The sequence below is a fragment of the Osmerus mordax genome, chromosome 11 (assembly GCF_038355195.1).
Source record: "Osmerus mordax isolate fOsmMor3 chromosome 11, fOsmMor3.pri, whole genome shotgun sequence".
Taxonomy (NCBI): Eukaryota; Metazoa; Chordata; class Actinopteri; order Osmeriformes; family Osmeridae; genus Osmerus; species Osmerus mordax.
Window position 1 is genome coordinate 234,167 of NC_090060.1, and position 22,358 is coordinate 256,524.

The 22,358-nt window shown below is 48.0% G+C and overlaps 38 non-coding genes across 38 annotated transcripts; all 38 read right to left on the reverse strand.

Moving 5' to 3' along the window:
• trnag-ucc (transfer RNA glycine (anticodon UCC)) lies at positions 1-72 on the reverse strand. The gene has a single exon. It is a non-coding gene; the product is annotated as a tRNA-Gly (tRNA).
• Positions 73-435: 363 nt separating this feature from the next.
• Positions 436-517, reverse strand: trnal-uag (transfer RNA leucine (anticodon UAG)). Its single transcript has one exon. It is a non-coding gene; the product is annotated as a tRNA-Leu (tRNA).
• Positions 518-1,303: 786 nt separating this feature from the next.
• trnal-uag (transfer RNA leucine (anticodon UAG)) lies at positions 1,304-1,385 on the reverse strand. The gene has a single exon. It is a non-coding gene; the product is annotated as a tRNA-Leu (tRNA).
• Positions 1,386-1,511: 126 nt separating this feature from the next.
• trnag-ucc (transfer RNA glycine (anticodon UCC)) lies at positions 1,512-1,583 on the reverse strand. Its single transcript has one exon. It is a non-coding gene; the product is annotated as a tRNA-Gly (tRNA).
• Positions 1,584-1,946: 363 nt separating this feature from the next.
• trnal-uag (transfer RNA leucine (anticodon UAG)) lies at positions 1,947-2,028 on the reverse strand. Its single transcript has one exon. It is a non-coding gene; the product is annotated as a tRNA-Leu (tRNA).
• A 786-nt stretch (positions 2,029-2,814) lies between these two features.
• Positions 2,815-2,896, reverse strand: trnal-aag (transfer RNA leucine (anticodon AAG)). Its single transcript has one exon. It is a non-coding gene; the product is annotated as a tRNA-Leu (tRNA).
• A 562-nt stretch (positions 2,897-3,458) lies between these two features.
• On the reverse strand, positions 3,459-3,540 carry trnal-uag (transfer RNA leucine (anticodon UAG)). Its single transcript has one exon. It is a non-coding gene; the product is annotated as a tRNA-Leu (tRNA).
• A 786-nt stretch (positions 3,541-4,326) lies between these two features.
• trnal-uag (transfer RNA leucine (anticodon UAG)) lies at positions 4,327-4,408 on the reverse strand. The gene has a single exon. It is a non-coding gene; the product is annotated as a tRNA-Leu (tRNA).
• A 126-nt stretch (positions 4,409-4,534) lies between these two features.
• Positions 4,535-4,606, reverse strand: trnag-ucc (transfer RNA glycine (anticodon UCC)). The gene has a single exon. It is a non-coding gene; the product is annotated as a tRNA-Gly (tRNA).
• Positions 4,607-4,969: 363 nt separating this feature from the next.
• trnal-uag (transfer RNA leucine (anticodon UAG)) lies at positions 4,970-5,051 on the reverse strand. The gene has a single exon. It is a non-coding gene; the product is annotated as a tRNA-Leu (tRNA).
• Positions 5,052-5,837: 786 nt separating this feature from the next.
• trnal-aag (transfer RNA leucine (anticodon AAG)) lies at positions 5,838-5,919 on the reverse strand. The gene has a single exon. It is a non-coding gene; the product is annotated as a tRNA-Leu (tRNA).
• A 562-nt stretch (positions 5,920-6,481) lies between these two features.
• trnal-uag (transfer RNA leucine (anticodon UAG)) lies at positions 6,482-6,563 on the reverse strand. The gene has a single exon. It is a non-coding gene; the product is annotated as a tRNA-Leu (tRNA).
• A 786-nt stretch (positions 6,564-7,349) lies between these two features.
• Positions 7,350-7,431, reverse strand: trnal-uag (transfer RNA leucine (anticodon UAG)). The gene has a single exon. It is a non-coding gene; the product is annotated as a tRNA-Leu (tRNA).
• A 126-nt stretch (positions 7,432-7,557) lies between these two features.
• trnag-ucc (transfer RNA glycine (anticodon UCC)) lies at positions 7,558-7,629 on the reverse strand. The gene has a single exon. It is a non-coding gene; the product is annotated as a tRNA-Gly (tRNA).
• A 363-nt stretch (positions 7,630-7,992) lies between these two features.
• Positions 7,993-8,074, reverse strand: trnal-uag (transfer RNA leucine (anticodon UAG)). The gene has a single exon. It is a non-coding gene; the product is annotated as a tRNA-Leu (tRNA).
• Positions 8,075-8,860: 786 nt separating this feature from the next.
• Positions 8,861-8,942, reverse strand: trnal-uag (transfer RNA leucine (anticodon UAG)). The gene has a single exon. It is a non-coding gene; the product is annotated as a tRNA-Leu (tRNA).
• Positions 8,943-9,068: 126 nt separating this feature from the next.
• On the reverse strand, positions 9,069-9,140 carry trnag-ucc (transfer RNA glycine (anticodon UCC)). Its single transcript has one exon. It is a non-coding gene; the product is annotated as a tRNA-Gly (tRNA).
• Positions 9,141-9,503: 363 nt separating this feature from the next.
• trnal-uag (transfer RNA leucine (anticodon UAG)) lies at positions 9,504-9,585 on the reverse strand. Its single transcript has one exon. It is a non-coding gene; the product is annotated as a tRNA-Leu (tRNA).
• Positions 9,586-10,371: 786 nt separating this feature from the next.
• trnal-aag (transfer RNA leucine (anticodon AAG)) lies at positions 10,372-10,453 on the reverse strand. Its single transcript has one exon. It is a non-coding gene; the product is annotated as a tRNA-Leu (tRNA).
• A 562-nt stretch (positions 10,454-11,015) lies between these two features.
• trnal-uag (transfer RNA leucine (anticodon UAG)) lies at positions 11,016-11,097 on the reverse strand. Its single transcript has one exon. It is a non-coding gene; the product is annotated as a tRNA-Leu (tRNA).
• Positions 11,098-11,883: 786 nt separating this feature from the next.
• On the reverse strand, positions 11,884-11,965 carry trnal-uag (transfer RNA leucine (anticodon UAG)). Its single transcript has one exon. It is a non-coding gene; the product is annotated as a tRNA-Leu (tRNA).
• A 126-nt stretch (positions 11,966-12,091) lies between these two features.
• trnag-ucc (transfer RNA glycine (anticodon UCC)) lies at positions 12,092-12,163 on the reverse strand. Its single transcript has one exon. It is a non-coding gene; the product is annotated as a tRNA-Gly (tRNA).
• A 363-nt stretch (positions 12,164-12,526) lies between these two features.
• trnal-uag (transfer RNA leucine (anticodon UAG)) lies at positions 12,527-12,608 on the reverse strand. The gene has a single exon. It is a non-coding gene; the product is annotated as a tRNA-Leu (tRNA).
• A 786-nt stretch (positions 12,609-13,394) lies between these two features.
• On the reverse strand, positions 13,395-13,476 carry trnal-aag (transfer RNA leucine (anticodon AAG)). The gene has a single exon. It is a non-coding gene; the product is annotated as a tRNA-Leu (tRNA).
• Positions 13,477-14,038: 562 nt separating this feature from the next.
• trnal-uag (transfer RNA leucine (anticodon UAG)) lies at positions 14,039-14,120 on the reverse strand. Its single transcript has one exon. It is a non-coding gene; the product is annotated as a tRNA-Leu (tRNA).
• Positions 14,121-14,906: 786 nt separating this feature from the next.
• trnal-uag (transfer RNA leucine (anticodon UAG)) lies at positions 14,907-14,988 on the reverse strand. Its single transcript has one exon. It is a non-coding gene; the product is annotated as a tRNA-Leu (tRNA).
• A 126-nt stretch (positions 14,989-15,114) lies between these two features.
• Positions 15,115-15,186, reverse strand: trnag-ucc (transfer RNA glycine (anticodon UCC)). Its single transcript has one exon. It is a non-coding gene; the product is annotated as a tRNA-Gly (tRNA).
• A 363-nt stretch (positions 15,187-15,549) lies between these two features.
• trnal-uag (transfer RNA leucine (anticodon UAG)) lies at positions 15,550-15,631 on the reverse strand. The gene has a single exon. It is a non-coding gene; the product is annotated as a tRNA-Leu (tRNA).
• A 786-nt stretch (positions 15,632-16,417) lies between these two features.
• On the reverse strand, positions 16,418-16,499 carry trnal-aag (transfer RNA leucine (anticodon AAG)). The gene has a single exon. It is a non-coding gene; the product is annotated as a tRNA-Leu (tRNA).
• Positions 16,500-17,061: 562 nt separating this feature from the next.
• trnal-uag (transfer RNA leucine (anticodon UAG)) lies at positions 17,062-17,143 on the reverse strand. The gene has a single exon. It is a non-coding gene; the product is annotated as a tRNA-Leu (tRNA).
• Positions 17,144-17,929: 786 nt separating this feature from the next.
• On the reverse strand, positions 17,930-18,011 carry trnal-uag (transfer RNA leucine (anticodon UAG)). Its single transcript has one exon. It is a non-coding gene; the product is annotated as a tRNA-Leu (tRNA).
• Positions 18,012-18,137: 126 nt separating this feature from the next.
• On the reverse strand, positions 18,138-18,209 carry trnag-ucc (transfer RNA glycine (anticodon UCC)). The gene has a single exon. It is a non-coding gene; the product is annotated as a tRNA-Gly (tRNA).
• A 363-nt stretch (positions 18,210-18,572) lies between these two features.
• trnal-uag (transfer RNA leucine (anticodon UAG)) lies at positions 18,573-18,654 on the reverse strand. The gene has a single exon. It is a non-coding gene; the product is annotated as a tRNA-Leu (tRNA).
• A 786-nt stretch (positions 18,655-19,440) lies between these two features.
• On the reverse strand, positions 19,441-19,522 carry trnal-aag (transfer RNA leucine (anticodon AAG)). Its single transcript has one exon. It is a non-coding gene; the product is annotated as a tRNA-Leu (tRNA).
• A 562-nt stretch (positions 19,523-20,084) lies between these two features.
• On the reverse strand, positions 20,085-20,166 carry trnal-uag (transfer RNA leucine (anticodon UAG)). The gene has a single exon. It is a non-coding gene; the product is annotated as a tRNA-Leu (tRNA).
• A 786-nt stretch (positions 20,167-20,952) lies between these two features.
• trnal-uag (transfer RNA leucine (anticodon UAG)) lies at positions 20,953-21,034 on the reverse strand. The gene has a single exon. It is a non-coding gene; the product is annotated as a tRNA-Leu (tRNA).
• Positions 21,035-21,160: 126 nt separating this feature from the next.
• trnag-ucc (transfer RNA glycine (anticodon UCC)) lies at positions 21,161-21,232 on the reverse strand. The gene has a single exon. It is a non-coding gene; the product is annotated as a tRNA-Gly (tRNA).
• A 363-nt stretch (positions 21,233-21,595) lies between these two features.
• trnal-uag (transfer RNA leucine (anticodon UAG)) lies at positions 21,596-21,677 on the reverse strand. Its single transcript has one exon. It is a non-coding gene; the product is annotated as a tRNA-Leu (tRNA).
• Between the last annotated feature and the right edge of the window lie 681 nt (positions 21,678-22,358).

Consider the following 22,358-nt stretch of genomic DNA (forward strand, 5'->3'; position numbering starts at 1 on the left):
TGCATTGGCCGGGAATCGAACCCGGGTCAACTGCTTGGAAGGCAGCTATGCTTGCCACTATACCACCAATGCCCACAACAGCCTCCATGATCACACAGCATTTCGAGGGACGGTTCACCTTTCCACACCACCTACTGACGTCCAACTAGTAAGAAATTGCCCTAAGCCTGGTTTACACTTCTGTGGAGTTTGGAACACGTGGCCTAATTGTGATGTGTTCGACCGTCACAAGAGACGAGATGCCTCTCCACGGTCTGTATTGGCTGGGGATTGAACCCTGTCAACTTCAAGGAAAAAAGTTGCCACTGTAGTTGCCACTATAACTACGATGCCCCAAAAAATCATATACAATCGCACATGTCGAGCCACAGTTCACTTTTTCAAACCCACTTACTGACTTCAAAGCAATGTGACGGCGTTAGCACCCTTCAAAAGTGGCAGCGGTGGGATTTGAACCCACGCCTCCGGAGAGACTGGAGCCTAAATCCAGCGCCTTGGACCGCTCGGCCACGCTACCACTTTGTCAGGTCTTAGCCCCAGGGCTCTTCCCAAAGCTGATCGATCGTCGAGGAGCTCACGTGACATTCTTAATGCCTGGAAGCGGTTGAACGTCACAAGATAAAACACATCTAACAATAGCCCTCCTAAATAGCTCTTAGAAATGAACTTTACGGCGCTTTATTTAACATTACCTCCATTCTTATTTATTATTTTGCTCATACTGGTACTATCTGTCCTTGTATTGTTTTTCTTTTTTGTCTTGTTGTTCTATTTGTGATGCTATAGCCTGCATGGAGAATACCAAATCAAATTCCTAGTATCTGTATACATGGCGAAATAAAGATGATTTGAATCTCTCTCAAGGTTCTGCATTGGCCAGGAATCGAACCCTGGTCATCTGCTTGGAAGGCAGCTATGCTTGCCGCTAAACCACCGATGCCCACAACAGCCTCCGTGATCGCACAGCATTTCGAGGGACGGTTCACCTTTCCACACCACCTACTGACGTCCAACTAGTAAGAAATTGCCCTAAGCCTGGTTTATACTTCTGCGGAGTTTGGAACACGTGGCCTAATCGTGATGCTATCGACCGTCACAAGAGACGAGATGCCTTTCCACGGTCTGTATTGGCTGGGGATTGAACCCCGTCAACTTCAAGGAAAAAAGTTGCCACTGTAGTTGCCACTATAAATACGATGCCCCAAAAAATCATATACTATCGCACATGTCGAGCCACAGTTCACTTTTTCAAACCCACTTACTGACTTCAAAGCAATGTGACGGCGTTAGCACCCTACAAAAGTGGCAGCGGTGGGATTTGAACCCACGCCTCCGGAGAGACTGGAGCCTAAATCCAGCGCCTTGGACCGCTCGGCCACGCTACCCAGTTGTGAGGTTGTTTCCCCCGAGCTCTTCTCGATGCTGATCGTTCGTCCGGGAGCTCAGGTGACATTCTTAATGCCTGGAAGCGGTTGAAAGTCACAAGATAAAACACATCTCTCTCAAGGTTCTGCATTGGCCGGGAATCGAACCCGGGTCAACTGCTTGGAAGGCAGCTATGCTTGCCACTATACCACCAATGCCCACAACAGCCTCCATGATCACACAGCATTTCGAGGGACGGTTCACCTTTCCACACCACCTACTGACGTCCAACTAGTAAGAAATTGCCCTAAGCCTGGTTTACACTTCTGTAGAGTTTGGAACACGTGGCCTAATTGTGATGTGTTCGACCGTCACAAGAGACGAGATACCTCTCCACGGTCTGTATTGGCTGGGGATTGAACCCTGTCAACTTCAAGGAAAAAAGTTGCCACTGTAGTTGCCACTATAACTACGATGCCCCAAAAAATCATATACAATCGCACATGTCGAGCCACAGTTCACTTTTTCAAACCCACTTACTGACTTCAAAGCAATGTGACGGCGTTAGCACCCTTCAAAAGTGGCAGCGGTGGGATTTGAACCCACGCCTCCGGAGAGACTGGAGCCTAAATCCAGCGCCTTGGACCGCTCGGCCACGCTACCACTTTGTCAGGTCTTAGCCCCAGGGCTCTTCCCAAAGCTGATCGATCGTCGAGGAGCTCACGTGACATTCTTAATGCCTGGAAGCGGTTGAACGTCACAAGATAAAACACATCTAACAATAGCCCTCCTAAATAGCTCTTAGAAATGAACTTTACGGCGCTTTATTTAACATTACCTCCATTCTTATTTATTATTTTGCTCATACTGGTACTATCTGTCCTTGTATTGTTTTTCTTTTTTGTCTTGTTGTTCTATTTGTGATGCTATAGCCTGCATGGAGAATACCAAATCAAATTCCTAGTATCTGTATACATGGCGAAATAAAGATGATTTGAATCTCTCTCAAGGTTCTGCATTGGCCAGGAATTGAACCCTGGTCATCTGCTTGGAAGGCAGCTATGCTTGCCGCTAAACCACCGATGCCCACAACAGCCTCCGTGATCGCACAGCATTTCGAGGGACGGTTCACCTTTCCACACCACCTACTGACGTCCAACTAGTAAGAAATTGCCCTAAGCCTGGTTTACACTTCTGCGGAGTTTGGAACACGTGGCCTAATTGTGATGTGTTCGACCGTCACAAGAGACGAGATACCTCTCCACGGTCTGTATTGGCTGGGGATTGAACCCCGTCAACTTCAAGGAAAAAAGTTGCCACTGTAGTTGCCACTATAACTACGATGCCCCAAAAAATCATATACAATCGCACATGTCGAGCCACAGTTCACTTTTTCAAACCCACTTACTGACTTCAAAGCAATGGGACGGCGTTAGCACCCTACAAAAGTGGCAGTGGTGGGATTTGAACCCACGCCTCCGGAGAGACTGGAGCCTTAATCCAGCGCCTTGGACCGCTCGGCCACACTACCCAGTTGTCAGGTCTTTGCCTCCCGAGCTCTTCTCGAAGCTGATCGATGGTCCGGGAGCTCACGTGACATTCTTAATGCCTAGAAGCGGTTGAAAGTCACAAGATAAAACACATCTCTCTCAAGGTTCTGCATTGGCCAGGAATCAAACCCTGGTCATCTGCTTGGAAGGCAGCTATGCTTGCCGCTAAACCACCGATGCCCACAACAGCCTCCGTGATCGCACAGCATTTCGAGGGACGGTTCACCTTTCCACACCACCTACTGACGTCCAACTAGTAAGAAATTGCCCTAAGCCTGGTTTATACTTCTGCGGAGTTTGGAACACGTGGCCTAATCGTGATGCTATCGACCGTCACAAGAGACGAGATGCCTCTCCACGGTCTGTATTGGCTGGGGATTGAACCCCGTCAACTTCAAGGAAAAAAGTTGCCACTGTAGTTGCCACTATAAATACGATGCCCCAAAAAATCATATACTATCGCACATGTCGAGCCACAGTTCACTTTTTCAAACCCACTTACTGACTTCAAAGCAATGTGACGGCGTTAGCACCCTTCAAAAGTGGCAGCGGTGGGATTTGAACCCACGCCTCCGGAGAGACTGGAGCCTAAATCCAGCGCCTTGGACCGCTCGGCCACGCTACCACTTTGTCAGGTCTTAGCCCCAGGGCTCTTCCCAAAGCTGATCGATCGTCGAGGAGCTCACGTGACATTCTTAATGCCTGGAAGCGGTTGAACGTCACAAGATAAAACACATCTAACAATAGCCCTCCTAAATAGCTCTTAGAAATGAACTTTACGGCGCTTTATTTAACATTACCTCCATTCTTATTTATTATTTTGCTCATACTGGTACTATCTGTCCTTGTATTGTTTTTCTTTTTTGTCTTGTTGTTCTATTTGTGATGCTATAGCCTGCATGGAGAATACCAAATCAAATTCCTAGTATCTGTATACATGGCGAAATAAAGATGATTTGAATCTCTCTCAAGGTTCTGCATTGGCCAGGAATCGAACCCTGGTCATCTGCTTGGAAGGCAGCTATGCTTGCCGCTAAACCACCGATGCCCACAACAGCCTCCGTGATCGCACAGCATTTCGAGGGACGGTTCACCTTTCCACACCACCTACTGACGTCCAACTAGTAAGAAATTGCCCTAAGCCTGGTTTATACTTCTGCGGAGTTTGGAACACGTGGCCTAATCGTGATGCTATCGACCGTCACAAGAGACGAGATGCCTTTCCACGGTCTGTATTGGCTGGGGATTGAACCCCGTCAACTTCAAGGAAAAAAGTTGCCACTGTAGTTGCCACTATAAATACGATGCCCCAAAAAATCATATACTATCGCACATGTCGAGCCACAGTTCACTTTTTCAAACCCACTTACTGACTTCAAAGCAATGTGACGGCGTTAGCACCCTACAAAAGTGGCAGCGGTGGGATTTGAACCCACGCCTCCGGAGAGACTGGAGCCTAAATCCAGCGCCTTGGACCGCTCGGCCACGCTACCCAGTTGTGAGGTTGTTTCCCCCGAGCTCTTCTCGATGCTGATCGTTCGTCCGGGAGCTCAGGTGACATTCTTAATGCCTGGAAGCGGTTGAAAGTCACAAGATAAAACACATCTCTCTCAAGGTTCTGCATTGGCCGGGAATCGAACCCGGGTCAACTGCTTGGAAGGCAGCTATGCTTGCCACTATACCACCAATGCCCACAACAGCCTCCATGATCACACAGCATTTCGAGGGACGGTTCACCTTTCCACACCACCTACTGACGTCCAACTAGTAAGAAATTGCCCTAAGCCTGGTTTACACTTCTGTAGAGTTTGGAACACGTGGCCTAATTGTGATGTGTTCGACCGTCACAAGAGACGAGATACCTCTCCACGGTCTGTATTGGCTGGGGATTGAACCCTGTCAACTTCAAGGAAAAAAGTTGCCACTGTAGTTGCCACTATAACTACGATGCCCCAAAAAATCATATACAATCGCACATGTCGAGCCACAGTTCACTTTTTCAAACCCACTTACTGACTTCAAAGCAATGTGACGGCGTTAGCACCCTTCAAAAGTGGCAGCGGTGGGATTTGAACCCACGCCTCCGGAGAGACTGGAGCCTAAATCCAGCGCCTTGGACCGCTCGGCCACGCTACCACTTTGTCAGGTCTTAGCCCCAGGGCTCTTCCCAAAGCTGATCGATCGTCGAGGAGCTCACGTGACATTCTTAATGCCTGGAAGCGGTTGAACGTCACAAGATAAAACACATCTAACAATAGCCCTCCTAAATAGCTCTTAGAAATGAACTTTACGGCGCTTTATTTAACATTACCTCCATTCTTATTTATTATTTTGCTCATACTGGTACTATCTGTCCTTGTATTGTTTTTCTTTTTTGTCTTGTTGTTCTATTTGTGATGCTATAGCCTGCATGGAGAATACCAAATCAAATTCCTAGTATCTGTATACATGGCGAAATAAAGATGATTTGAATCTCTCTCAAGGTTCTGCATTGGCCAGGAATTGAACCCTGGTCATCTGCTTGGAAGGCAGCTATGCTTGCCGCTAAACCACCGATGCCCACAACAGCCTCCGTGATCGCACAGCATTTCGAGGGACGGTTCACCTTTCCACACCACCTACTGACGTCCAACTAGTAAGAAATTGCCCTAAGCCTGGTTTACACTTCTGCGGAGTTTGGAACACGTGGCCTAATTGTGATGTGTTCGACCGTCACAAGAGACGAGATACCTCTCCACGGTCTGTATTGGCTGGGGATTGAACCCCGTCAACTTCAAGGAAAAAAGTTGCCACTGTAGTTGCCACTATAACTACGATGCCCCAAAAAATCATATACAATCGCACATGTCGAGCCACAGTTCACTTTTTCAAACCCACTTACTGACTTCAAAGCAATGGGACGGCGTTAGCACCCTACAAAAGTGGCAGTGGTGGGATTTGAACCCACGCCTCCGGAGAGACTGGAGCCTTAATCCAGCGCCTTGGACCGCTCGGCCACACTACCCAGTTGTCAGGTCTTTGCCTCCCGAGCTCTTCTCGAAGCTGATCGATGGTCCGGGAGCTCACGTGACATTCTTAATGCCTAGAAGCGGTTGAAAGTCACAAGATAAAACACATCTCTCTCAAGGTTCTGCATTGGCCAGGAATCAAACCCTGGTCATCTGCTTGGAAGGCAGCTATGCTTGCCGCTAAACCACCGATGCCCACAACAGCCTCCGTGATCGCACAGCATTTCGAGGGACGGTTCACCTTTCCACACCACCTACTGACGTCCAACTAGTAAGAAATTGCCCTAAGCCTGGTTTATACTTCTGCGGAGTTTGGAACACGTGGCCTAATCGTGATGCTATCGACCGTCACAAGAGACGAGATGCCTCTCCACGGTCTGTATTGGCTGGGGATTGAACCCCGTCAACTTCAAGGAAAAAAGTTGCCACTGTAGTTGCCACTATAAATACGATGCCCCAAAAAATCATATACTATCGCACATGTCGAGCCACAGTTCACTTTTTCAAACCCACTTACTGACTTCAAAGCAATGTGACGGCGTTAGCACCCTTCAAAAGTGGCAGCGGTGGGATTTGAACCCACGCCTCCGGAGAGACTGGAGCCTAAATCCAGCGCCTTGGACCGCTCGGCCACGCTACCACTTTGTCAGGTCTTAGCCCCAGGGCTCTTCCCAAAGCTGATCGATCGTCGAGGAGCTCACGTGACATTCTTAATGCCTGGAAGCGGTTGAACGTCACAAGATAAAACACATCTAACAATAGCCCTCCTAAATAGCTCTTAGAAATGAACTTTACGGCGCTTTATTTAACATTACCTCCATTCTTATTTATTATTTTGCTCATACTGGTACTATCTGTCCTTGTATTGTTTTTCTTTTTTGTCTTGTTGTTCTATTTGTGATGCTATAGCCTGCATGGAGAATACCAAATCAAATTCCTAGTATCTGTATACATGGCGAAATAAAGATGATTTGAATCTCTCTCAAGGTTCTGCATTGGCCAGGAATCGAACCCTGGTCATCTGCTTGGAAGGCAGCTATGCTTGCCGCTAAACCACCGATGCCCACAACAGCCTCCGTGATCGCACAGCATTTCGAGGGACGGTTCACCTTTCCACACCACCTACTGACGTCCAACTAGTAAGAAATTGCCCTAAGCCTGGTTTATACTTCTGCGGAGTTTGGAACACGTGGCCTAATCGTGATGCTATCGACCGTCACAAGAGACGAGATGCCTTTCCACGGTCTGTATTGGCTGGGGATTGAACCCCGTCAACTTCAAGGAAAAAAGTTGCCACTGTAGTTGCCACTATAAATACGATGCCCCAAAAAATCATATACTATCGCACATGTCGAGCCACAGTTCACTTTTTCAAACCCACTTACTGACTTCAAAGCAATGTGACGGCGTTAGCACCCTACAAAAGTGGCAGCGGTGGGATTTGAACCCACGCCTCCGGAGAGACTGGAGCCTAAATCCAGCGCCTTGGACCGCTCGGCCACGCTACCCAGTTGTGAGGTTGTTTCCCCCGAGCTCTTCTCGATGCTGATCGTTCGTCCGGGAGCTCAGGTGACATTCTTAATGCCTGGAAGCGGTTGAAAGTCACAAGATAAAACACATCTCTCTCAAGGTTCTGCATTGGCCGGGAATCGAACCCGGGTCAACTGCTTGGAAGGCAGCTATGCTTGCCACTATACCACCAATGCCCACAACAGCCTCCATGATCACACAGCATTTCGAGGGACGGTTCACCTTTCCACACCACCTACTGACGTCCAACTAGTAAGAAATTGCCCTAAGCCTGGTTTACACTTCTGTAGAGTTTGGAACACGTGGCCTAATTGTGATGTGTTCGACCGTCACAAGAGACGAGATACCTCTCCACGGTCTGTATTGGCTGGGGATTGAACCCTGTCAACTTCAAGGAAAAAAGTTGCCACTGTAGTTGCCACTATAACTACGATGCCCCAAAAAATCATATACAATCGCACATGTCGAGCCACAGTTCACTTTTTCAAACCCACTTACTGACTTCAAAGCAATGTGACGGCGTTAGCACCCTTCAAAAGTGGCAGCGGTGGGATTTGAACCCATGCCTCCGGAGAGACTGGAGCCTAAATCCAGCGCCTTGGACCGCTCGGCCACGCTACCACTTTGTCAGGTCTTAGCCCCAGGGCTCTTCCCAAAGCTGATCGATCGTCGAGGAGCTCACGTGACATTCTTAATGCCTGGAAGCGGTTGAACGTCACAAGATAAAACACATCTAACAATAGCCCTCCTAAATAGCTCTTAGAAATGAACTTTACGGCGCTTTATTTAACATTACCTCCATTCTTATTTATTATTTTGCTCATACTGGTACTATCTGTCCTTGTATTGTTTTTCTTTTTTGTCTTGTTGTTCTATTTGTGATGCTATAGCCTGCATGGAGAATACCAAATCAAATTCCTAGTATCTGTATACATGGCGAAATAAAGATGATTTGAATCTCTCTCAAGGTTCTGCATTGGCCAGGAATCGAACCCTGGTCATCTGCTTGGAAGGCAGCTATGCTTGCCGCTAAACCACCGATGCCCACAACAGCCTCCGTGATCGCACAGCATTTCGAGGGACGGTTCACCTTTCCACACCACCTACTGACGTCCAACTAGTAAGAAATTGCCCTAAGCCTGGTTTATACTTCTGCGGAGTTTGGAACACGTGGCCTAATCGTGATGCTATCGACCGTCACAAGAGACGAGATGCCTTTCCACGGTCTGTATTGGCTGGGGATTGAACCCCGTCAACTTCAAGGAAAAAAGTTGCCACTGTAGTTGCCACTATAAATACGATGCCCCAAAAAATCATATACTATCGCACATGTCGAGCCACAGTTCACTTTTTCAAACCCACTTACTGACTTCAAAGCAATGTGACGGCGTTAGCACCCTACAAAAGTGGCAGCGGTGGGATTTGAACCCACGCCTCCGGAGAGACTGGAGCCTAAATCCAGCGCCTTGGACCGCTCGGCCACGCTACCCAGTTGTGAGGTTGTTTCCCCCGAGCTCTTCTCGATGCTGATCGTTCGTCCGGGAGCTCAGGTGACATTCTTAATGCCTGGAAGCGGTTGAAAGTCACAAGATAAAACACATCTCTCTCAAGGTTCTGCATTGGCCGGGAATCGAACCCGGGTCAACTGCTTGGAAGGCAGCTATGCTTGCCACTATACCACCAATGCCCACAACAGCCTCCATGATCACACAGCATTTCGAGGGACGGTTCACCTTTCCACACCACCTACTGACGTCCAACTAGTAAGAAATTGCCCTAAGCCTGGTTTACACTTCTGTAGAGTTTGGAACACGTGGCCTAATTGTGATGTGTTCGACCGTCACAAGAGACGAGATACCTCTCCACGGTCTGTATTGGCTGGGGATTGAACCCTGTCAACTTCAAGGAAAAAAGTTGCCACTGTAGTTGCCACTATAACTACGATGCCCCAAAAAATCATATACAATCGCACATGTCGAGCCACAGTTCACTTTTTCAAACCCACTTACTGACTTCAAAGCAATGTGACGGCGTTAGCACCCTTCAAAAGTGGCAGCGGTGGGATTTGAACCCACGCCTCCGGAGAGACTGGAGCCTAAATCCAGCGCCTTGGACCGCTCGGCCACGCTACCACTTTGTCAGGTCTTAGCCCCAGGGCTCTTCCCAAAGCTGATCGATCGTCGAGGAGCTCACGTGACATTCTTAATGCCTGGAAGCGGTTGAACGTCACAAGATAAAACACATCTAACAATAGCCCTCCTAAATAGCTCTTAGAAATGAACTTTACGGCGCTTTATTTAACATTACCTCCATTCTTATTTATTATTTTGCTCATACTGGTACTATCTGTCCTTGTATTGTTTTTCTTTTTTGTCTTGTTGTTCTATTTGTGATGCTATAGCCTGCATGGAGAATACCAAATCAAATTCCTAGTATCTGTATACATGGCGAAATAAAGATGATTTGAATCTCTCTCAAGGTTCTGCATTGGCCAGGAATCGAACCCTGGTCATCTGCTTGGAAGGCAGCTATGCTTGCCGCTAAACCACCGATGCCCACAACAGCCTCCGTGATCGCACAGCATTTCGAGGGACGGTTCACCTTTCCACACCACCTACTGACGTCCAACTAGTAAGAAATTGCCCTAAGCCTGGTTTACACTTCTGCGGAGTTTGGAACACGTGGCCTAATTGTGATGTGTTCGACCGTCACAAGAGACGAGATACCTCTCCACGGTCTGTATTGGCTGGGGATTGAACCCCGTCAACTTCAAGGAAAAAAGTTGCCACTGTAGTTGCCACTATAACTACGATGCCCCAAAAAATCATATACAATCGCACATGTCGAGCCACAGTTCACTTTTTCAAACCCACTTACTGACTTCAAAGCAATGGGACGGCGTTAGCACCCTACAAAAGTGGCAGTGGTGGGATTTGAACCCACGCCTCCGGAGAGACTGGAGCCTTAATCCAGCGCCTTGGACCGCTCGGCCACACTACCCAGTTGTCAGGTCTTTGCCTCCCGAGCTCTTCTCGAAGCTGATCGATGGTCCGGGAGCTCACGTGACATTCTTAATGCCTAGAAGCGGTTGAAAGTCACAAGATAAAACACATCTCTCTCAAGGTTCTGCATTGGCCAGGAATCAAACCCTGGTCATCTGCTTGGAAGGCAGCTATGCTTGCCGCTAAACCACCGATGCCCACAACAGCCTCCGTGATCGCACAGCATTTCGAGGGACGGTTCACCTTTCCACACCACCTACTGACGTCCAACTAGTAAGAAATTGCCCTAAGCCTGGTTTATACTTCTGCGGAGTTTGGAACACGTGGCCTAATCGTGATGCTATCGACCGTCACAAGAGACGAGATGCCTCTCCACGGTCTGTATTGGCTGGGGATTGAACCCCGTCAACTTCAAGGAAAAAAGTTGCCACTGTAGTTGCCACTATAAATACGATGCCCCAAAAAATCATATACTATCGCACATGTCGAGCCACAGTTCACTTTTTCAAACCCACTTACTGACTTCAAAGCAATGTGACGGCGTTAGCACCCTTCAAAAGTGGCAGCGGTGGGATTTGAACCCACGCCTCCGGAGAGACTGGAGCCTAAATCCAGCGCCTTGGACCGCTCGGCCACGCTACCACTTTGTCAGGTCTTAGCCCCAGGGCTCTTCCCAAAGCTGATCGATCGTCGAGGAGCTCACGTGACATTCTTAATGCCTGGAAGCGGTTGAACGTCACAAGATAAAACACATCTAACAATAGCCCTCCTAAATAGCTCTTAGAAATGAACTTTACGGCGCTTTATTTAACATTACCTCCATTCTTATTTATTATTTTGCTCATACTGGTACTATCTGTCCTTGTATTGTTTTTCTTTTTTGTCTTGTTGTTCTATTTGTGATGCTATAGCCTGCATGGAGAATACCAAATCAAATTCCTAGTATCTGTATACATGGCGAAATAAAGATGATTTGAATCTCTCTCAAGGTTCTGCATTGGCCAGGAATCGAACCCTGGTCATCTGCTTGGAAGGCAGCTATGCTTGCCGCTAAACCACCGATGCCCACAACAGCCTCCGTGATCGCACAGCATTTCGAGGGACGGTTCACCTTTCCACACCACCTACTGACGTCCAACTAGTAAGAAATTGCCCTAAGCCTGGTTTATACTTCTGCGGAGTTTGGAACACGTGGCCTAATCGTGATGCTATCGACCGTCACAAGAGACGAGATGCCTTTCCACGGTCTGTATTGGCTGGGGATTGAACCCCGTCAACTTCAAGGAAAAAAGTTGCCACTGTAGTTGCCACTATAAATACGATGCCCCAAAAAATCATATACTATCGCACATGTCGAGCCACAGTTCACTTTTTCAAACCCACTTACTGACTTCAAAGCAATGTGACGGCGTTAGCACCCTACAAAAGTGGCAGCGGTGGGATTTGAACCCACGCCTCCGGAGAGACTGGAGCCTAAATCCAGCGCCTTGGACCGCTCGGCCACGCTACCCAGTTGTGAGGTTGTTTCCCCCGTGCTCTTCTCGATGCTGATCGTTCGTCCGGGAGCTCAGGTGACATTCTTAATGCCTGGAAGCGGTTGAAAGTCACAAGATAAAACACATCTCTCTCAAGGTTCTGCATTGGCCGGGAATCGAACCCGGATCAACTGCTTGGAAGGCAGCTATGCTTGCCACTATACCACCAATGCCCACAACAGCCTCCATGATCACACAGCATTTCGAGGGACGGTTCACCTTTCCACACCACCTACTGACGTCCAACTAGTAAGAAATTGCCCTAAGCCTGGTTTACACTTCTGTAGAGTTTGGAACACGTGGCCTAATTGTGATGTGTTCGACCGTCACAAGAGACGAGATACCTCTCCACGGTCTGTATTGGCTGGGGATTGAACCCTGTCAACTTCAAGGAAAAAAGTTGCCACTGTAGTTGCCACTATAACTACGATGCCCCAAAAAATCATATACAATCGCACATGTCGAGCCACAGTTCACTTTTTCAAACCCACTTACTGACTTCAAAGCAATGTGACGGCGTTAGCACCCTTCAAAAGTGGCAGCGGTGGGATTTGAACCCACGCCTCCGGAGAGACTGGAGCCTAAATCCAGCGCCTTGGACCGCTCGGCCACGCTACCACTTTGTCAGGTCTTAGCCCCAGGGCTCTTCCCAAAGCTGATCGATCGTCGAGGAGCTCACGTGACATTCTTAATGCCTGGAAGCGGTTGAACGTCACAAGATAAAACACATCTAACAATAGCCCTCCTAAATAGCTCTTAGAAATGAACTTTACGGCGCTTTATTTAACATTACCTCCATTCTTATTTATTATTTTGCTCATACTGGTACTATCTGTCCTTGTATTGTTTTTCTTTTTTGTCTTGTTGTTCTATTTGTGATGCTATAGCCTGCATGGAGAATACCAAATCAAATTCCTAGTATCTGTATACATGGCGAAATAAAGATGATTTGAATCTCTCTCAAGGTTCTGCATTGGCCAGGAATTGAACCCTGGTCATCTGCTTGGAAGGCAGCTATGCTTGCCGCTAAACCACCGATGCCCACAACAGCCTCCGTGATCGCACAGCATTTCGAGGGACGGTTCACCTTTCCACACCACCTACTGACGTCCAACTAGTAAGAAATTGCCCTAAGCCTGGTTTACACTTCTGCGGAGTTTGGAACACGTGGCCTAATTGTGATGTGTTCGACCGTCACAAGAGACGAGATACCTCTCCACGGTCTGTATTGGCTGGGGATTGAACCCCGTCAACTTCAAGGAAAAAAGTTGCCACTGTAGTTGCCACTATAACTACGATGCCCCAAAAAATCATATACAATCGCACATGTCGAGCCACAGTTCACTTTTTCAAACCCACTTACTGACTTCAAAGCAATGGGACGGCGTTAGCACCCTACAAAAGTGGCAGTGGTGGGATTTGAACCCACGCCTCCGGAGAGACTGGAGCCTTAATCCAGCGCCTTGGACCGCTCGGCCACACTACCCAGTTGTCAGGTCTTTGCCTCCCGAGCTCTTCTCGAAGCTGATCGATGGTCCGGGAGCTCACGTGACATTCTTAATGCCTAGAAGCGGTTGAAAGTCACAAGATAAAACACATCTCTCTCAAGGTTCTGCATTGGCCAGGAATCAAACCCTGGTCATCTGCTTGGAAGGCAGCTATGCTTGCCGCTAAACCACCGATGCCCACAACAGCCTCCGTGATCGCACAGCATTTCGAGGGACGGTTCACCTTTCCACACCACCTACTGACGTCCAACTAGTAAGAAATTGCCCTAAGCCTGGTTTATACTTCTGCGGAGTTTGGAACACGTGGCCTAATCGTGATGCTATCGACCGTCACAAGAGACGAGATGCCTCTCCACGGTCTGTATTGGCTGGGGATTGAACCCCGTCAACTTCAAGGAAAAAAGTTGCCACTGTAGTTGCCACTATAAATACGATGCCCCAAAAAATCATATACTATCGCACATGTCGAGCCACAGTTCACTTTTTCAAACCCACTTACTGACTTCAAAGCAATGTGACGGCGTTAGCACCCTTCAAAAGTGGCAGCGGTGGGATTTGAACCCACGCCTCCGGAGAGACTGGAGCCTAAATCCAGCGCCTTGGACCGCTCGGCCACGCTACCACTTTGTCAGGTCTTAGCCCCAGGGCTCTTCCCAAAGCTGATCGATCGTCGAGGAGCTCACGTGACATTCTTAATGCCTGGAAGCGGTTGAACGTCACAAGATAAAACACATCTAACAATAGCCCTCCTAAATAGCTCTTAGAAATGAACTTTACGGCGCTTTATTTAACATTACCTCCATTCTTATTTATTATTTTGCTCATACTGGTACTATCTGTCCTTGTATTGTTTTTCTTTTTTGTCTTGTTGTTCTATTTGTGATGCTATAGCCTGCATGGAGAATACCAAATCAAATTCCTAGTATCTGTATACATGGCGAAATAAAGATGATTTGAATCTCTCTCAAGGTTCTGCATTGGCCAGGAATCGAACCCTGGTCATCTGCTTGGAAGGCAGCTATGCTTGCCGCTAAACCACCGATGCCCACAACAGCCTCCGTGATCGCACAGCATTTCGAGGGACGGTTCACCTTTCCACACCACCTACTGACGTCCAACTAGTAAGAAATTGCCCTAAGCCTGGTTTATACTTCTGCGGAGTTTGGAACACGTGGCCTAATCGTGATGCTATCGACCGTCACAAGAGACGAGATGCCTTTCCACGGTCTGTATTGGCTGGGGATTGAACCCCGTCAACTTCAAGGAAAAAAGTTGCCACTGTAGTTGCCACTATAAATACGATGCCCCAAAAAATCATATACTATCGCACATGTCGAGCCACAGTTCACTTTTTCAAACCCACTTACTGACTTCAAAGCAATGTGACGGCGTTAGCACCCTACAAAAGTGGCAGCGGTGGGATTTGAACCCACGCCTCCGGAGAGACTGGAGCCTAAATCCAGCGCCTTGGACCGCTCGGCCACGCTACCCAGTTGTGAGGTTGTTTCCCCCGAGCTCTTCTCGATGCTGATCGTTCGTCCGGGAGCTCAGGTGACATTCTTAATGCCTGGAAGCGGTTGAAAGTCACAAGATAAAACACATCTCTCTCAAGGTTCTGCATTGGCCGGGAATCGAACCCGGGTCAACTGCTTGGAAGGCAGCTATGCTTGCCACTATACCACCAATGCCCACAACAGCCTCCATGATCACACAGCATTTCGAGGGACGGTTCACCTTTCCACACCACCTACTGACGTCCAACTAGTAAGAAATTGCCCTAAGCCTGGTTTACACTTCTGTAGAGTTTGGAACACGTGGCCTAATTGTGATGTGTTCGACCGTCACAAGAGACGAGATACCTCTCCACGGTCTGTATTGGCTGGGGATTGAACCCTGTCAACTTCAAGGAAAAAAGTTGCCACTGTAGTTGCCACTATAACTACGATGCCCCAAAAAATCATATACAATCGCACATGTCGAGCCACAGTTCACTTTTTCAAACCCACTTACTGACTTCAAAGCAATGTGACGGCGTTAGCACCCTTCAAAAGTGGCAGCGGTGGGATTTGAACCCACGCCTCCGGAGAGACTGGAGCCTAAATCCAGCGCCTTGGACCGCTCGGCCACGCTACCACTTTGTCAGGTCTTAGCCCCAGGGCTCTTCCCAAAGCTGATCGATCGTCGAGGAGCTCACGTGACATTCTTAATGCCTGGAAGCGGTTGAACGTCACAAGATAAAACACATCTAACAATAGCCCTCCTAAATAGCTCTTAGAAATGAACTTTACGGCGCTTTATTTAACATTACCTCCATTCTTATTTATTATTTTGCTCATACTGGTACTATCTGTCCTTGTATTGTTTTTCTTTTTTGTCTTGTTGTTCTATTTGTGATGCTATAGCCTGCATGGAGAATACCAAATCAAATTCCTAGTATCTGTATACATGGCGAAATAAAGATGATTTGAATCTCTCTCAAGGTTCTGCATTGGCCAGGAATCGAACCCTGGTCATCTGCTTGGAAGGCAGCTATGCTTGCCGCTAAACCACCGATGCCCACAACAGCCTCCGTGATCGCACAGCATTTCGAGGGACGGTTCACCTTTCCACACCACCTACTGACGTCCAACTAGTAAGAAATTGCCCTAAGCCTGGTTTACACTTCTGCGGAGTTTGGAACACGTGGCCTAATTGTGATGTGTTCGACCGTCACAAGAGACGAGATACCTCTCCACGGTCTGTATTGGCTGGGGATTGAACCCCGTCAACTTCAAGGAAAAAAGTTGCCACTGTAGTTGCCACTATAACTACGATGCCCCAAAAAATCATATACAATCGCACATGTCGAGCCACAGTTCACTTTTTCAAACCCACTTACTGACTTCAAAGCAATGGGACGGCGTTAGCACCCTACAAAAGTGGCAGTGGTGGGATTTGAACCCACGCCTCCGGAGAGACTGGAGCCTTAATCCAGCGCCTTGGACCGCTCGGCCACACTACCCAGTTGTCAGGTCTTTGCCTCCCGAGCTCTTCTCGAAGCTGATCGATGGTCCGGGAGCTCACGTGACATTCTTAATGCCTAGAAGCGGTTGAAAGTCACAAGATAAAACACATCTCTCTCAAGGTTCTGCATTGGCCAGGAATCAAACCCTGGTCATCTGCTTGGAAGGCAGCTATGCTTGCCGCTAAACCACCGATGCCCACAACAGCCTCCGTGATCGCACAGCATTTCGAGGGACGGTTCACCTTTCCACACCACCTACTGACGTCCAACTAGTAAGAAATTGCCCTAAGCCTGGTTTATACTTCTGCGGAGTTTGGAACACGTGGCCTAATCGTGATGCTATCGACCGTCACAAGAGACGAGATGCCTCTCCACGGTCTGTATTGGCTGGGGATTGAACCCCGTCAACTTCAAGGAAAAAAGTTGCCACTGTAGTTGCCACTATAAATACGATGCCCCAAAAAATCATATACTATCGCACATGTCGAGCCACAGTTCACTTTTTCAAACCCACTTACTGACTTCAAAGCAATGTGACGGCGTTAGCACCCTTCAAAAGTGGCAGCGGTGGGATTTGAACCCACGCCTCCGGAGAGACTGGAGCCTAAATCCAGCGCCTTGGACCGCTCGGCCACGCTACCACTTTGTCAGGTCTTAGCCCCAGGGCTCTTCCCAAAGCTGATCGATCGTCGAGGAGCTCACGTGACATTCTTAATGCCTGGAAGCGGTTGAACGTCACAAGATAAAACACATCTAACAATAGCCCTCCTAAATAGCTCTTAGAAATGAACTTTACGGCGCTTTATTTAACATTACCTCCATTCTTATTTATTATTTTGCTCATACTGGTACTATCTGTCCTTGTATTGTTTTTCTTTTTTGTCTTGTTGTTCTATTTGTGATGCTATAGCCTGCATGGAGAATACCAAATCAAATTCCTAGTATCTGTATACATGGCGAAATAAAGATGATTTGAATCTCTCTCAAGGTTCTGCATTGGCCAGGAATCAAACCCTGGTCATCTGCTTGGAAGGCAGCTATGCTTGCCGCTAAACCACCGATGCCCACAACAGCCTCCGTGATCGCACAGCATTTCGAGGGACGGTTCACCTTTCCACACCACCTACTGACGTCCAACTAGTAAGAAATTGCCCTAAGCCTGGTTTATACTTCTGCGGAGTTTGGAACACGTGGCCTAATCGTGATGCTATCGACCGTCACAAGAGACGAGATGCCTTTCCACGGTCTGTATTGGCTGGGGATTGAACCCCGTCAACTTCAAGGAAAAAAGTTGCCACTGTAGTTGCCACTATAAATACGATGCCCCAAAAAATCATATACTATCGCACATGTCGAGCCACAGTTCACTTTTTCAAACCCACTTACTGACTTCAAAGCAATGTGACGGCGTTAGCACCCTACAAAAGTGGCAGCGGTGGGATTTGAACCCACGCCTCCGGAGAGACTGGAGCCTAAATCCAGCGCCTTGGACCGCTCGGCCACGCTACCCAGTTGTGAGGTTGTTTCCCCCGAGCTCTTCTCGATGCTGATCGTTCGTCCGGGAGCTCAGGTGACATTCTTAATGCCTGGAAGCGGTTGAAAGTCACAAGATAAAACACATCTCTCTCAAGGTTCTGCATTGGCCGGGAATCGAACCCGGGTCAACTGCTTGGAAGGCAGCTATGCTTGCCACTATACCACCAATGCCCACAACAGCCTCCATGATCACACAGCATTTCGAGGGACGGTTCACCTTTCCACACCACCTACTGACGTCCAACTAGTAAGAAATTGCCCTAAGCCTGGTTTACACTTCTGTAGAGTTTGGAACACGTGGCCTAATTGTGATGTGTTCGACCGTCACAAGAGACGAGATACCTCTCCACGGTCTGTATTGGCTGGGGATTGAACCCTGTCAACTTCAAGGAAAAAAGTTGCCACTGTAGTTGCCACTATAACTACGATGCCCCAAAAAATCATATACAATCGCACATGTCGAGCCACAGTTCACTTTTTCAAACCCACTTACTGACTTCAAAGCAATGTGACGGCGTTAGCACCCTTCAAAAGTGGCAGCGGTGGGATTTGAACCCACGCCTCCGGAGAGACTGGAGCCTAAATCCAGCGCCTTGGACCGCTCGGCCACGCTACCACTTTGTCAGGTCTTAGCCCCAGGGCTCTTCCCAAAGCTGATCGATCGTCGAGGAGCTCACGTGACATTCTTAATGCCTGGAAGCGGTTGAACGTCACAAGATAAAACACATCTAACAATAGCCCTCCTAAATAGCTCTTAGAAATGAACTTTACGGCGCTTTATTTAACATTACCTCCATTCTTATTTATTATTTTGCTCATACTGGTACTATCTGTCCTTGTATTGTTTTTCTTTTTTGTCTTGTTGTTCTATTTGTGATGCTATAGCCTGCATGGAGAATACCAAATCAAATTCCTAGTATCTGTATACATGGCGAAATAAAGATGATTTGAATCTCTCTCAAGGTTCTGCATTGGCCAGGAATCGAACCCTGGTCATCTGCTTGGAAGGCAGCTATGCTTGCCGCTAAACCACCGATGCCCACAACAGCCTCCGTGATCGCACAGCATTTCGAGGGACGGTTCACCTTTCCACACCACCTACTGACGTCCAACTAGTAAGAAATTGCCCTAAGCCTGGTTTACACTTCTGCGGAGTTTGGAACACGTGGCCTAATTGTGATGTGTTCGACCGTCACAAGAGACGAGATACCTCTCCACGGTCTGTATTGGCTGGGGATTGAACCCCGTCAACTTCAAGGAAAAAAGTTGCCACTGTAGTTGCCACTATAACTACGATGCCCCAAAAAATCATATACAATCGCACATGTCGAGCCACAGTTCACTTTTTCAAACCCACTTACTGACTTCAAAGCAATGGGACGGCGTTAGCACCCTACAAAAGTGGCAGTGGTGGGATTTGAACCCACGCCTCCGGAGAGACTGGAGCCTTAATCCAGCGCCTTGGACCGCTCGGCCACACTACCCAGTTGTCAGGTCTTTGCCTCCCGAGCTCTTCTCGAAGCTGATCGATGGTCCGGGAGCTCACGTGACATTCTTAATGCCTAGAAGCGGTTGAAAGTCACAAGATAAAACACATCTCTCTCAAGGTTCTGCATTGGCCAGGAATCAAACCCTGGTCATCTGCTTGGAAGGCAGCTATGCTTGCCACTATACCACCAATGCCCACAACAGCCTCCATGATCACACAGCATTTCGAGGGACGGTTCACCTTTCCACACCACCTACTGACGTCCAACTAGTAAGAAATTGCCCTAAGCCTGGTTTACACTTCTGTAGAGTTTGGAACACGTGGCCTAATTGTGATGTGTTCGACCGTCACAAGAGACGAGATACCTCTCCACGGTCTGTATTGGCTGGGGATTGAACCCTGTCAACTTCAAGGAAAAAAGTTGCCACTGTAGTTGCCACTATAACTACGATGCCCCAAAAAATCATATACAATCGCACATGTCGAGCCACAGTTCACTTTTTCAAACCCACTTACTGACTTCAAAGCAATGTGACGGCGTTAGCACCCTTCAAAAGTGGCAGCGGTGGGATTTGAACCCACGCCTCCGGAGAGACTGGAGCCTAAATCCAGCGCCTTGGACCGCTCGGCCACGCTACCACTTTGTCAGGTCTTAGCCCCCGGGCTCTTCCCAAAGCTGATCGATCGTCGAGGAGCTCACGTGACATTCTTAATGCCTGGAAGCGGTTGAACGTCACAAGATAAAACACATCTAACAATAGCCCTCCTAAATAGCTCTTAGAAATGAACTTTACGGCGCTTTATTTAACATTACCTCCATTCTTATTTATTATTTTGCTCATACTGGTACTATCTGTCCTTGTATTGTTTTTCTTTTTTGTCTTGTTGTTCTATTTGTGATGCTATAGCCTGCATGGAGAATACCAAATCAAATTCCTAGTATCTGTATACATGGCGAAATAAAGATGATTTGAATCTCTCTCAAGGTTCTGCATTGGCCAGGAATCGAACCCTGGTCATCTGCTTGGAAGGCAGCTATGCTTGCCGCTAAACCACCGATGCCCACAACAGCCTCCGTGATCGCACAGCATTTCGAGGGACGGTTCACCTTTCCACACCACCTACTGACGTCCAACTAGTAAGAAATTGCCCTAAGCCTGGTTTATACTTCTGCGGAGTTTGGAACACGTGGCCTAATCGTGATGCTATCGACCGTCACAAGAGACGAGATGCCTTTCCACGGTCTGTATTGGCTGGGGATTGAACCCCGTCAACTTCAAGGAAAAAAGTTGCCACTGTAGTTGCCACTATAAATACGATGCCCCAAAAAATCATATACTATCGCACATGTCGAGCCACAGTTCACTTTTTCAAACCCACTTACTGACTTCAAAGCAATGTGACGGCGTTAGCACCCTACAAAAGTGGCAGCGGTGGGATTTGAACCCACGCCTCCGGAGAGACTGGAGCCTAAATCCAGCGCCTTGGACCGCTCGGCCACGCTACCCAGTTGTGAGGTTGTTTCCCCCGAGCTCTTCTCGATGCTGATCGTTCGTCCGGGAGCTCAGGTGACATTCTTAATGCCTGGAAGCGGTTGAAAGTCACAAGATAAAACACATCTCTCTCAAGGTTCTGCATTGGCCGGGAATCGAACCCGGGTCAACTGCTTGGAAGGCAGCTATGCTTGCCACTATACCACCAATGCCCACAACAGCCTCCATGATCACACAGCATTTCGAGGGACGGTTCACCTTTCCACACCACCTACTGACGTCCAACTAGTAAGAAATTGCCCTAAGCCTGGTTTACACTTCTGTAGAGTTTGGAACACGTGGCCTAATTGTGATGTGTTCGACCGTCACAAGAGACGAGATACCTCTCCACGGTCTGTATTGGCTGGGGATTGAACCCTGTCAACTTCAAGGAAAAAAGTTGCCACTGTAGTTGCCACTATAACTACGATGCCCCAAAAAATCATATACAATCGCACATGTCGAGCCACAGTTCACTTTTTCAAACCCACTTACTGACTTCAAAGCAATGTGACGGCGTTAGCACCCTTCAAAAGTGGCAGCGGTGGGATTTGAACCCACGCCTCCGGAGAGACTGGAGCCTAAATCCAGCGCCTTGGACCGCTCGGCCACGCTACCCAGTTGTGAGGTTGTTTCCCCCGAGCTCTTCTCGATGCTGATCGTTCGTCCGGGAGCTCAGGTGACATTCTTAATGCCTGGAAGCGGTTGAAAGTCACAAGATAAAACACATCTAACAATAGCCCTCCTAAATAGCTCTTAGAAATGAACTTTACGGCGCTTTATTTAACATTACCTCCATTCGTATTTATTATTTTGTTCATACTGGTACTATCTGTCCTTGTATTGTTTTTCTTTTTTGTCTTGTTGTTCTATTTGTGATGCTATAGCCTGCATGGAGAATACCAAATCAAATTCCTAGTATCTGTATACATGGCGAAATAAAGATGATTTGAATCTCTCTCAAGGTTCTGCATTGGCCAGGAATCGAACCCTGGTCATCTGCTTGGAAGGCAGCTATGCTTGCCGCTAAACCACCGATCCCCACAACAGCCTCCGTGATCGCACAGCATTTCGAGGGACGGTTCACCTTTCCACACCACCTACTGACGTCCAACTAGTAAGAAATTGCCCTAAGCCTGGTTTATACTTCTGCGGAGTTTGGAACACGTGGCCTAATCGTGATGCTATCGACCGTCACAAGAGACGAGATGCCTCTCCACGGTCTGTATTGGCTGGGCATTGAACCCCGTCAACTTCAAGGAAAATTTTTTTGCTACTGTAGTTGCCACTATAACTACG